Source organism: Centroberyx affinis, unplaced genomic scaffold (genome assembly GCF_046629955.1).
Source record: "Centroberyx affinis isolate AG114_WGS23_722 - 3 ecotype Tasmania unplaced genomic scaffold, CSIRO-AGI_Caff_v1 ptg006557l_1, whole genome shotgun sequence".
NCBI classification, from domain to species: Eukaryota; Metazoa; Chordata; class Actinopteri; order Beryciformes; family Berycidae; genus Centroberyx; species Centroberyx affinis.
The window spans coordinates 52,501-62,500 of NW_027283319.1; the positions used below are offsets into that span (position 1 = coordinate 52,501).

Here is a 10,000-nt window from a genome sequence, read left to right on the forward strand (position 1 = left end):
TGTCACCTTCTATAGAGTACAACAGGTGGTGACATCATCAACTGGCTCCTAACAGTTTATTCTGTGAAGACGCAGCAGAGTCTCCGAGATTCAGAGTCTCAGTCTCAGAGTCTCCGAGTCTCCGAGTCTCAGTGTCTCAGAGTCTCAGATTCTCAGAGTCTCATGGCGACCTTACACCAAACGACTTGTCAAGAGATTTCACTGTCGCAGACAAATTTCCAATGTGGGAATAAAATCATGAGAGTTTTGCTGGAGTTGTTGTTCCGTCATCTCGATCGTTTGGTGGTCAGAAAACTCAGTCCAAGCTGTCTTAAGTCAGTCTTTTTGTCGTCTTGACGTTCCAATCAAATCAAACATGTTTGATATTATCTGAAGTCTTTAGTCTTGGCTCATGCAAATAGTGAAGTTCAATGACGTGAACATTGTCAACAACCGATAGCTGCGCTCTCTCCGAAGGAAAAAAAGTGGACAGAAATTGCTGTAGCCCTCGAAATCCCCGGTGAGTATGCTATATGCTATAGCTAGCAAGCTAACCACTGTCCCGAACGGGGCTACTTGCAAGCTAACGTTAGCTACTGTAATGTTTGCTATTAGCCTGCGAGCTAACCGTACGTTTCAGCTGAAGATCGCTAGCTTCAATCATATAAATCTGGCTGCAGTGCTCCCTCTCTCCCTTTCTCTCATACATACGTGTGTGTGTGTGTGTGTGTGTGTGTGTGTGTGTGTGTGTGTGTGAGTGTGTGTGTGTGTATGTAGGAGGGGGATTTGTAGAGGTGTTCACAAGTCAGTCCATGTTTACAATCTATTGGAAACTCTGAATAGTAGTTGTAGTCCTTTTCAAAGTCTTCTAGTGTATGGTAGGCAGTCTTTGCAAAATCTTATAGTCTGTGACTAAAAACTCAGTGACTTATGACACACTGTCTTTAGATGTGAGCTGGATGTGAGAGGGAGTCAGACTTTAGTCTTTTAAAAGTCTTTTCAAAGTCTTTTCAAAGTCTTCTAGTGTATGGTAGGCATAAGTCTCAGAGTGGTAGTTGGACCGGTGGGACCGACCTTATACGGAGCGTCGTCTTCCTGCCCTTCGTCCTCCATCATGGCCTCATCCTCTTCCTCAAAGTCCTGATTCAGAGCCAGACGCATCTCTGGACCCAGGTCCTGCAGAGTCTTCAGACCCGCTTTACACAGCTGCACACACACACACACACAGTTAGATACACACACACACACACACACACCACACACACACACAGTTAGATACACACATAGACACACACACACACACACACACACAGTTAGATGCGCACACACACACACACACACACACACTCACACACACCTGCACGGCGGAGGGGTTGGTGTCGTCCGTCTCGGTGAATCCTCCTCTCTCTTTCCTCTTCCTGAACTTCCTGAAGTAATCCTGGATCAGGAAGGTGGCATAAAACTTTCCTACTGTCACCTCCTCTTCTACAGGAGGAGGAGAGGAGAGGAGAGGAGGAGAGGAGAGGAGGACGAGGAGGAGAGGAGGAGAGAGGAGGAGAGGAGAGGAAGAGAGGAGGAGAGGAGGAGAGAGGAGGAAAGAAAAGAAAAGAAAGCAGGTTCATGTCTTCTTCATTAACTCATCTCAAATCAGACCAAATGTTTAACATCAGCAGTACTTGTAGTAGTAGTATTAGTAGTAGCAGCAGTAGCAGTAGCAGTAGTAGTAGTAGTAGTAGTAGTAGATAGTAATACTTGTAGTATTCCTACCTTCATGTGGAGGTATTACTTCATCCAGTAGTTTTGGTTTCATTCTCTTCCAGATCTTCTTGATGATCACCCGCAGCTCCTCGTTCTCCTGTTCCGGGTTACCTAGCAACAACACAGAGTGGGCGGGGTGAGAGAAGTGATGCTAACGATGACAACAACAAGAACACATACACACCACAAACAAAACAACAACAACAACAAAATATAACAACACATAACTCTGGCAGCCTGTAACTCAGAGAGGCAGAAGGCTGTCGGTTTGAATCCCTGGACCTGCTGCTGAAGTGTGAGCAGGACAGAGACCCAGCAAACCTCTGCCTGCCTCAGCTTCTGTCCAGACCCCCACCGCACCGACCCCCCCCCCCCGGCCAACCCCCGCTGTTATCCTACCATCAGTCTTGATCTTGAGCGCGGTGCGGACCAGAGCGAACAGCGTGGCGTTGAAGGTCACGGTCCCATCAGCGTTCAGAGGCATGTTCATCGCTACCAGCCTCTGAGGGGGGGGGGGTAAAACACTTAGGCCTATCAATACCATCAGGCTGTTCAGTTATTAATTATCCAGTTACTCTCTGAAGAATCACTGTGTTAAATAAAATAATTTCATATTTTATATTTTATATACCTTACAGGCAATTCTGTGCAGACATTTTTTTAAAGGATTCAGCTGGTGTTTTTAAACACATTTCTTATCGTCAACAAATCCTATGAAAATAACAAAATCAACAATGCGTTTTCTCTCGTCCCGTTACTCTCCCACTTCCCACATTCCGTTTTTAGCCTTCAACCTGGAAGTCATTGGCTCCAATTGTAAGCTAAAAACCTTTAAATACAGCTCACAAAGACATAGTTTACATTTTAAAAATCGCTAACTGTTACCATGAAAAGTCAGGCTGTTGTAGTTATTACCAAATCAAATTCAAATGGGAACAAATTCTTCATTACACCGGGGACTATTTTCTGTGCTACGGAACTACTTTCCTGAGATGGAAAACGTGTTTACAGCCGGATTATTAAGTTGTTTGAGGAAAAAGTGGTCCGGCCCGGTGCATGGTGATGATGAAATATGCTGCAGAGCAGCAGCATGGCTCTGTGACGGGTTTTTAATAGTTTTTTAATACAATGGAGTTCTATGGCTTTACTGGGCATCGGCTACATGGATGAGACTTGTTGGCAAAACAAATTCATTGCTGATTTTGTTATTTTCATAGGATTTGTTGACGGTAAGAGATATGTTAAAAAACCCCAGACTTATCCTTTAACTATAGCATATATAGATATCATACAGTATACACAGTATGTAGTAATTACCTTACAGGCCACTACATATTAACTACAGTATATAGATATTATACAGTATAGTATTTACCTTGCAGGCCACTCTGTGGGGACAGAGCTTCCCGAAGCCCAGAGGAGGCTGGATCCTCCTCAGCAGAGCTACAACATCTAGATGCTTTATACGCCCTCTACAGACCAGAAGACAGCAGAGTACAGTAGAGTACAGTAGAAGACAGTAGAAGACAGCAGAGTACAGTAGAGTACAGTAGAAGACAGTAGAAGACAGCAGAGTACAGTAGAAGACAGTAGAAGACAGCAGAGTACAGTAGAAGACAGTAGAAGACAACAGAGTACAGTAGAAGACAGCAGAGACAGTAGAAGACAGTAGAAGACAGCAGAGTACAGTAGAAGACAGCAGAGTACAGTAGAGTACAGTAGAGTACAGTAGAACAGAACAGAATACAGCTGCCACAGCCAGGTGCTTTATTCACCTCTACCACAACAGAAGAGAGAACAGAGTAGAGCTGCTGTCTGCAGGTCTTCTGTATGACTCCAGGAACAACAGACCATATGATAACATGAGAACAACATGGCTGCTGTGTTGAACTTGTTTAGATTTTGAACCTCTCTTCTTGTGAATGAGTTTTCTGTGTTTATCTGCTTCCTGTATATTTTACAACTCTTGTTTTTATGCCGTTCTGTTAATCACTTTGTACATTCTGCTTTTAGATAGGTGTGTGTGTGTGTGTGTGTCATACTTGGCTTCTGGGTCGTATTCGGACCAGATCCTCTTAAACTCGTCCAGGTGATGCGGCCCCAGAATCGACCAATCACGCGTTAGATAGTCAAAGTTGTCCATGATGACAGCGACAAACAGATTGATGATCTGAGGGAGAGAAAACCAGTCAGGAGGGGGAGATACTTGAGTGTGTATATACATATGCATGTGTGTGTGTGTGTGTGTGTGTGTGTGTGTGTGTGTCTGACCAGGAAAGCACACAGCATGAAGAAGCTGATGAAGTAGACGATGGCGAAGTTGCTTCCACAGCTGAACTCCTCTCCGGGCTCGTAGTCGGACTCCGGGTCGCAGCGTTTCCCCGGCAGACTGGCTAACATGATCTCCTGCCACGCTTCACCTGTAGCACACCTGCAATATGGTACAGGAAATAACATTAAAATAACCGGAACATAACCGAACCATAACCCAACTCAGACTGGCTAACATGATCTCCTGCCGCGCCTCATCAGGGATCCTGGATTTCTTGCCTTCATGAACAGATTATTGTCTCGTCTCTGTTTAGCTGAAGGAAGCTCTGGGACTTAAGAGATTAACGCCGCCATGACAGTCAATCACAGCTAATTTGACCCAAGTCACCATGTGACAGAGAAATATACAATTGGGTATCATCAGCGTAACTGTGAATATTGATACTGTAACAAAAGTTTGTGATATGAGCACAATAAGCTGCTCTGTGGACGAAAAGTTGTAGAAACGGGTTTCCCAGCAGAAAGGATCAGGAGGAGACAGGACAGGAAACAGGAAGTAGTTTGACGGTGGACAGTCAGGGTGTGGAAGTCGGAGGTCGGGGGTCGGGGGTCGGGGGGATGGATGGTTCAATTCCCAACACATGACAACAAGTTTCCATTTATTGAACCGTGAGCAAAACCTGAAGCTAACCTGAAGCTAACTGTTTTAGCTGCTAAACTTAACTGTCAGCTAAGCATTTAAATGTCGAGTCCAATTCCTGCTGTTGGACCAGAATCCTTCACTGGTGGAGGAACGTATTCTGAAACATTATTCCTGTCCACAACACGTAATCTGCGTTTCAGAGTTTGTGCTCATTTCACCAAATTTTATGAGACTGTGTTGCCTAAAAAGACGAGAGGAAAAATAAAGACAAAAAGGAGAGGCCCAAGAACGGAGCCCTGTGGAACACCACATGTGATGAGACATTTCCTGGTTGAATTATCAGCCGGGGCATAGAGTTGTCACGGTGGTGCCATTATGACACCGGTGTTGTTTCCCTCCTCAACACCGGCCATACCGGTTATACCGCCTGTCGCCACTAGAGGGTCTGAGCGCTGTCAAAGTCAGTGACGCTACAATGAAAGTGAAACTTAAAATTCCTCTCCAAACTCCATGTTAACGGCATTTGTCAACGGTAACACTTTTTAATCAGAGATTTTTAACACTGCTCAACACTCAAGGAGTTAATGGGAGTGCAGGTCAGATTCTGGCACATCGCCCTTCTTTAGGCTCCCATTGGATTGTACTGGACACATTAGTGTCTTGCCTGGGTCCAGACCTTTGACTTCGCCCACTCCACCAGTTGACTGATTCTGGTCTGGCATCGTGACATGAAACAGCAGTTCCTCGGTTTAAAAATGATCGGTCCTATGAGAGCCGGGGGGGACTAACGATTAGCCAATCGGCGCCACGGGCGGGACTAACGCCGTTGTCAAGCTGTTGTCAAGCTGTGCACTGGAACCAAGGAGGAGTAATAACAACAATGGAGACGCTATAGACAAGATAGACGCTGCTATCCAGGCTGTTCTGAATCCAGTAAAAGTCGTCGTACTTTGTTTTTACTTGGCTCCGTGTCAAAGATGCTCTATACTTTCTGAACCGTCTCTGGTGTTGTCATGGCTACTCATCAGCGTCGACTTAAAATGACGTTAGATTCAGGCGGATACGTCGGTCTCTAGTGATTGGTTAGGGAAAATCGAATCCCCCTCCCCCACGGAAATCGGTTAGAGTGGAGGCAATGAAGACTGAAGATGGAGATGGAGTGTAACGAGTTGACAGTTCTGTCTGATATCAGGCAAATTACTGTCACTAGGTAAGAACAAATAATTAATCCTATTCGTCCTAAACTCATACTTTCGTCATATTAGTGATCAGATATTAGCGATCAGTATGTTGTTAGTATGTCCATTTATCATTTTGTAGCCTAACTTGAACATGGAAGCTCTGAATCTGTGCTTTTATTTTACAAAATACAAAATAACGGTATTCCCGGTGAGGGGCTAATAACACCGGTGTGGACTCCAAGACCGTATGCCACCGGGAACACCGCCCAACCAGGGCGACAAAAAAATCACATCCAATCAAATAAGTCTGAAGCTGGACCAGCAACAAACCAGAACAGGAAGATTACAGGAGTCTGTTTTTACTATCAAAAGAAGAAGTGGAGGAGATGGAGGAGGATGACGAGAAGGAGAAGCAGACAAAGAAAGAGGAGGAAGAGGAGCAGAACAGAGGAGGAGCTGACCTGAAGAGGAGGAGCACCGCCTGAGGGAAAGTCTGGAAGTTGTTGTTCCTGTTGATCTGAGTGTAATCCTGCATCGCTATCTTCCCAAAGGTCTGAGAGAGAGAGAGAGAGAGAGAGAGAGACGGAGACAGAGACAGAGACAGAGAGAGAGAGAGAGACAGAGAGAGAGCGAGAGACAGAGAGAGAGAGACAGAGAGAGAGAGACAGAGACAGGCAGAGAGAGAGAGAGACGGAGAGAGAGAGACAGAGACAGGCAGAGAAAAAGAGAGAGAAAGACAGAGAAAGAGAGAGTGAGAGACAGAGACAGACAGAGAGAGAGAGAGAGAGAGCAAGAAAAGGCAAAAGTTGAGTAAAAGTCAGAACAATAATAACTGTTGGTACTGTCCATAGTTACAATACTGCTACTACTACCAGTAACGCTACAACTACTACTACTACCACTGTAATTTCTTTCACAGATATTTGAAAGGCTTTGACATATGGTATTGATACATGTATTGATGTATTGGTAACTTGTATAGAAGGCCTGTCCCTGTGTATGGATGCCACACAGCGCCCTCTGCAGCATCACTGCAGTACTGACCCACCTGCATGCCGATGACAGCGTAGATGAAGAAGATCATGGCGATGAGCAGAGCGACATAGGGCAGAGCCTGCAGGGAGAGGAGAGGAGGCGGTTAGATTCCCAACACTGCCGCTGTGCCCAGGAGCCCAGGAGCAAGGCAGCAGAGCCACACAGCCTCACACAGCTCAACACTCAGCCTTTACCAGTGGTGGAAAGTAATTAAGTACATTTACTCAATTACTGTAAAGTACAATTTTGAGGTACTTGTACTTTACTTGAGTATTTCCATTTTATGCTACTTTTTAATTCTACTCCTACTACTTCAGATCAATATTTTATATTTAAAACATTTGATCATCTTTATAAAATAACTATAAAATAGCATTGTTATAGATTAGACTACCCAAAAGTATAGCTAAATTGTTAAGATTAGCTTCACGTTGACAACTTTAAAATGCTGCTTACATGTACATGTATGTCAATAAATCAGTATTAATATTCCAATAATACAAACATAACTCTAAATGGGGACAGTTTGCATAATGAGTACGTTTACTTTGATACTCTAAGTACATTTTGCTGCCAACACTTATGTACTTTTACTAAAGTAAGATTTTGAATGCAGGGCTTTTACTTGTAATGGAGTATCTTTACATTGTTGTATTGCTACTTTTAGTTAAGTAAAAGATCTCAGTACTTCTTCCACCACTGGCCTTTACTCACTTTAGCTCAAAATGGATTCCGATTTTTTTGGACACAATGACACACAATAACCCAATTATAATTATTATTCTCAATTCCATGTGTATAATTCATAATATGAGCCCGCCCCTCCACTTAGCCCCGCCCCTCTGACCTGCAGTGATTTGATGAAGGTCCAGAGGAGGGTGCGAATGCCCTCCCCTTTGCTCAGCAGCTTGACCAATCGCATCACACGAAACAGACGGAAGAAGGTGATCGACACACGAGAGCTGTCCTCCCCACTCTGAGAGAGAGAGAGAGAGAGAGAGAGAGACAGGGAGAGAGATTTTTATTATTTTTTATATATTTTTTTTAACCATTTAGTTGCTATGACTTGCTATTTTATTAATCTATAATACTGCATCTTAAATTTCCTTTTCTATGTTTCTGTAATGTATAACATGACACACTGTGTGACTCTATAGAGTCCAGACTGCTTTGGCAACACTGTATCCTAACAGTCTGCTAATAAAGCTGAACTGAATTGAATTGACAGAGAGAGAGAGAGAAAGAGAGAGAGAGAGAGGGAGGAGAGAGAGAGAGAGAGAGAGACAGAGAAAGACAGACAGACAGAGAAAGAGAGAGAGAGAGAGAGGGAGGGAGGGAGGAGAGAGAGACAGACAGACAGACAGACAGACAGAGAGAGAGAAACAGAGTAGTAACAGCAGTAGTCAACAGTAGAAAAAGCTTCAGTTCCTAGATCACCAGCATTACGAGCAACTAATAATGAGCTGAAAGGTCAGAGGTCACAGCTCTCTGGTATTAGTGTGACAGATGATAAGAAAATTAACAGGCAGAAAATGTTAATTTAAATGAGCCACAGTATCACAGTACTGTAATATGAACAGTAGATGGCAGTGTTGTAAAGTGTACAGATTAACAGACTGAGAGACCTGCTGCTACTACTACTACTACTACTACTATAACTACTACTACTGCTACTACTATTACTACTACTACTACTGTTACTACTACTGCTAGTATTACTACTACTATTACTACTGCTGCTACGACTACTACTACTAATACTACTATAACTACTACTACTGCTATGACTACTACTACTAATACTACTATAACTACTACTACTGTTACTACTACTGCTAGTATTACTACTACTATTACTACTGCTGCTACTACTGCTACTACTAATACTACTATAACTACTACTGCTAGTATTACTACTACTATTACTACTGCTGCTACTACTGCTACTACTAATACTACTATAACTACTACTACTGCTGCTACTTCCATTTAGCCTACATATGGTTGTATTAGACAGAACTGAAACAGTGTTGACTACACTGCCTACTACTAATTAGAGCATCAAACCTCACTACTGACAATAACTGCGGTTACTGCTATAACAACTGCTATAACTACTACTACTACTACTACTACTACTTCAGTACTCACGCTGAATTCAGTGACTACGATGTCGACCACGCTGCCGACTACGATCAGAGCATCGAAGGAGTTCCAGGCGTCGACGAAGTAGTGCTGGAAGGACAGAGGATGGAGATTCAGAGTCACAGCTTACTTTTTAAAATGACAACAATGATCTAAATAATCTACACAGAAATAAAACAATACTTAAATTGTAGATTAAATATAGTGATATTAATGCTGTCGTGGAAAAACAAAGCCGCAATATTGGTGTTTCACCTTGTTGGAATTTAAATTCTCCATGGTTAAGTGTTGAGTGAGTTTCATGAAAGCTGTTAAAACCCCACTGTGGAATTTCATGAACACATGGACGTCAAACAGAACAGTCTGAAAGTCGGCATCAAAACTACAACTACTGTACCAATAAATCTATCAATATAGAGGATTGGTTAGATAGATTATAAAGATTATATTAACAAGTGTGTGTCTCTCACCCTGAGCCGCAGAGCCAGCAGTTTGAGAAGCATTTCCACAGTGAAGAGTCCAGTGAACACCATGTTTAAAATGTCCATGATGTAGCTGAAGTTTTTAGACTGCTCATAGTGCTGAAATATAATAAAATATAAAGTCAGTCAGACAGACAGAGAGACAGACAGAGAGACAGACAGACAGTCAGACAATTATACATAAAAACAGTCTTAATATTTCCAAATGGATTTATGTAACTATCAATGAAATAATGAAATAAACTAAAGTATGCAAATGCTGTAGTATTTAAAGACTGCATCTCGCTCTCTCTCTTTCACACACACACACACACACACACACACACGCAGCGGACCTGTATAGCCAGCGTCACAGTGTTGAGGAGGATCAGGACGAACATGACGTATTCGAAGCCGGTTGAGTTGATGATGGACCAGAACTTGTACTGAACCGGATTCTTGGGAATATAAAGCTTCAATGGCTGAGCCTTCAGAGCGTATTCTACACACTGACGCTGGAGAGAGAG

General features: G+C 43.1%; 1 pseudogene; it reads right to left on the bottom strand.

Moving 5' to 3' along the window:
• The window catches only part of LOC139638792 (voltage-dependent L-type calcium channel subunit alpha-1F-like), an 18,481-nt pseudogene that overhangs the window by 6,615 nt on the left and 1,866 nt on the right, over positions 1-10,000 (bottom strand).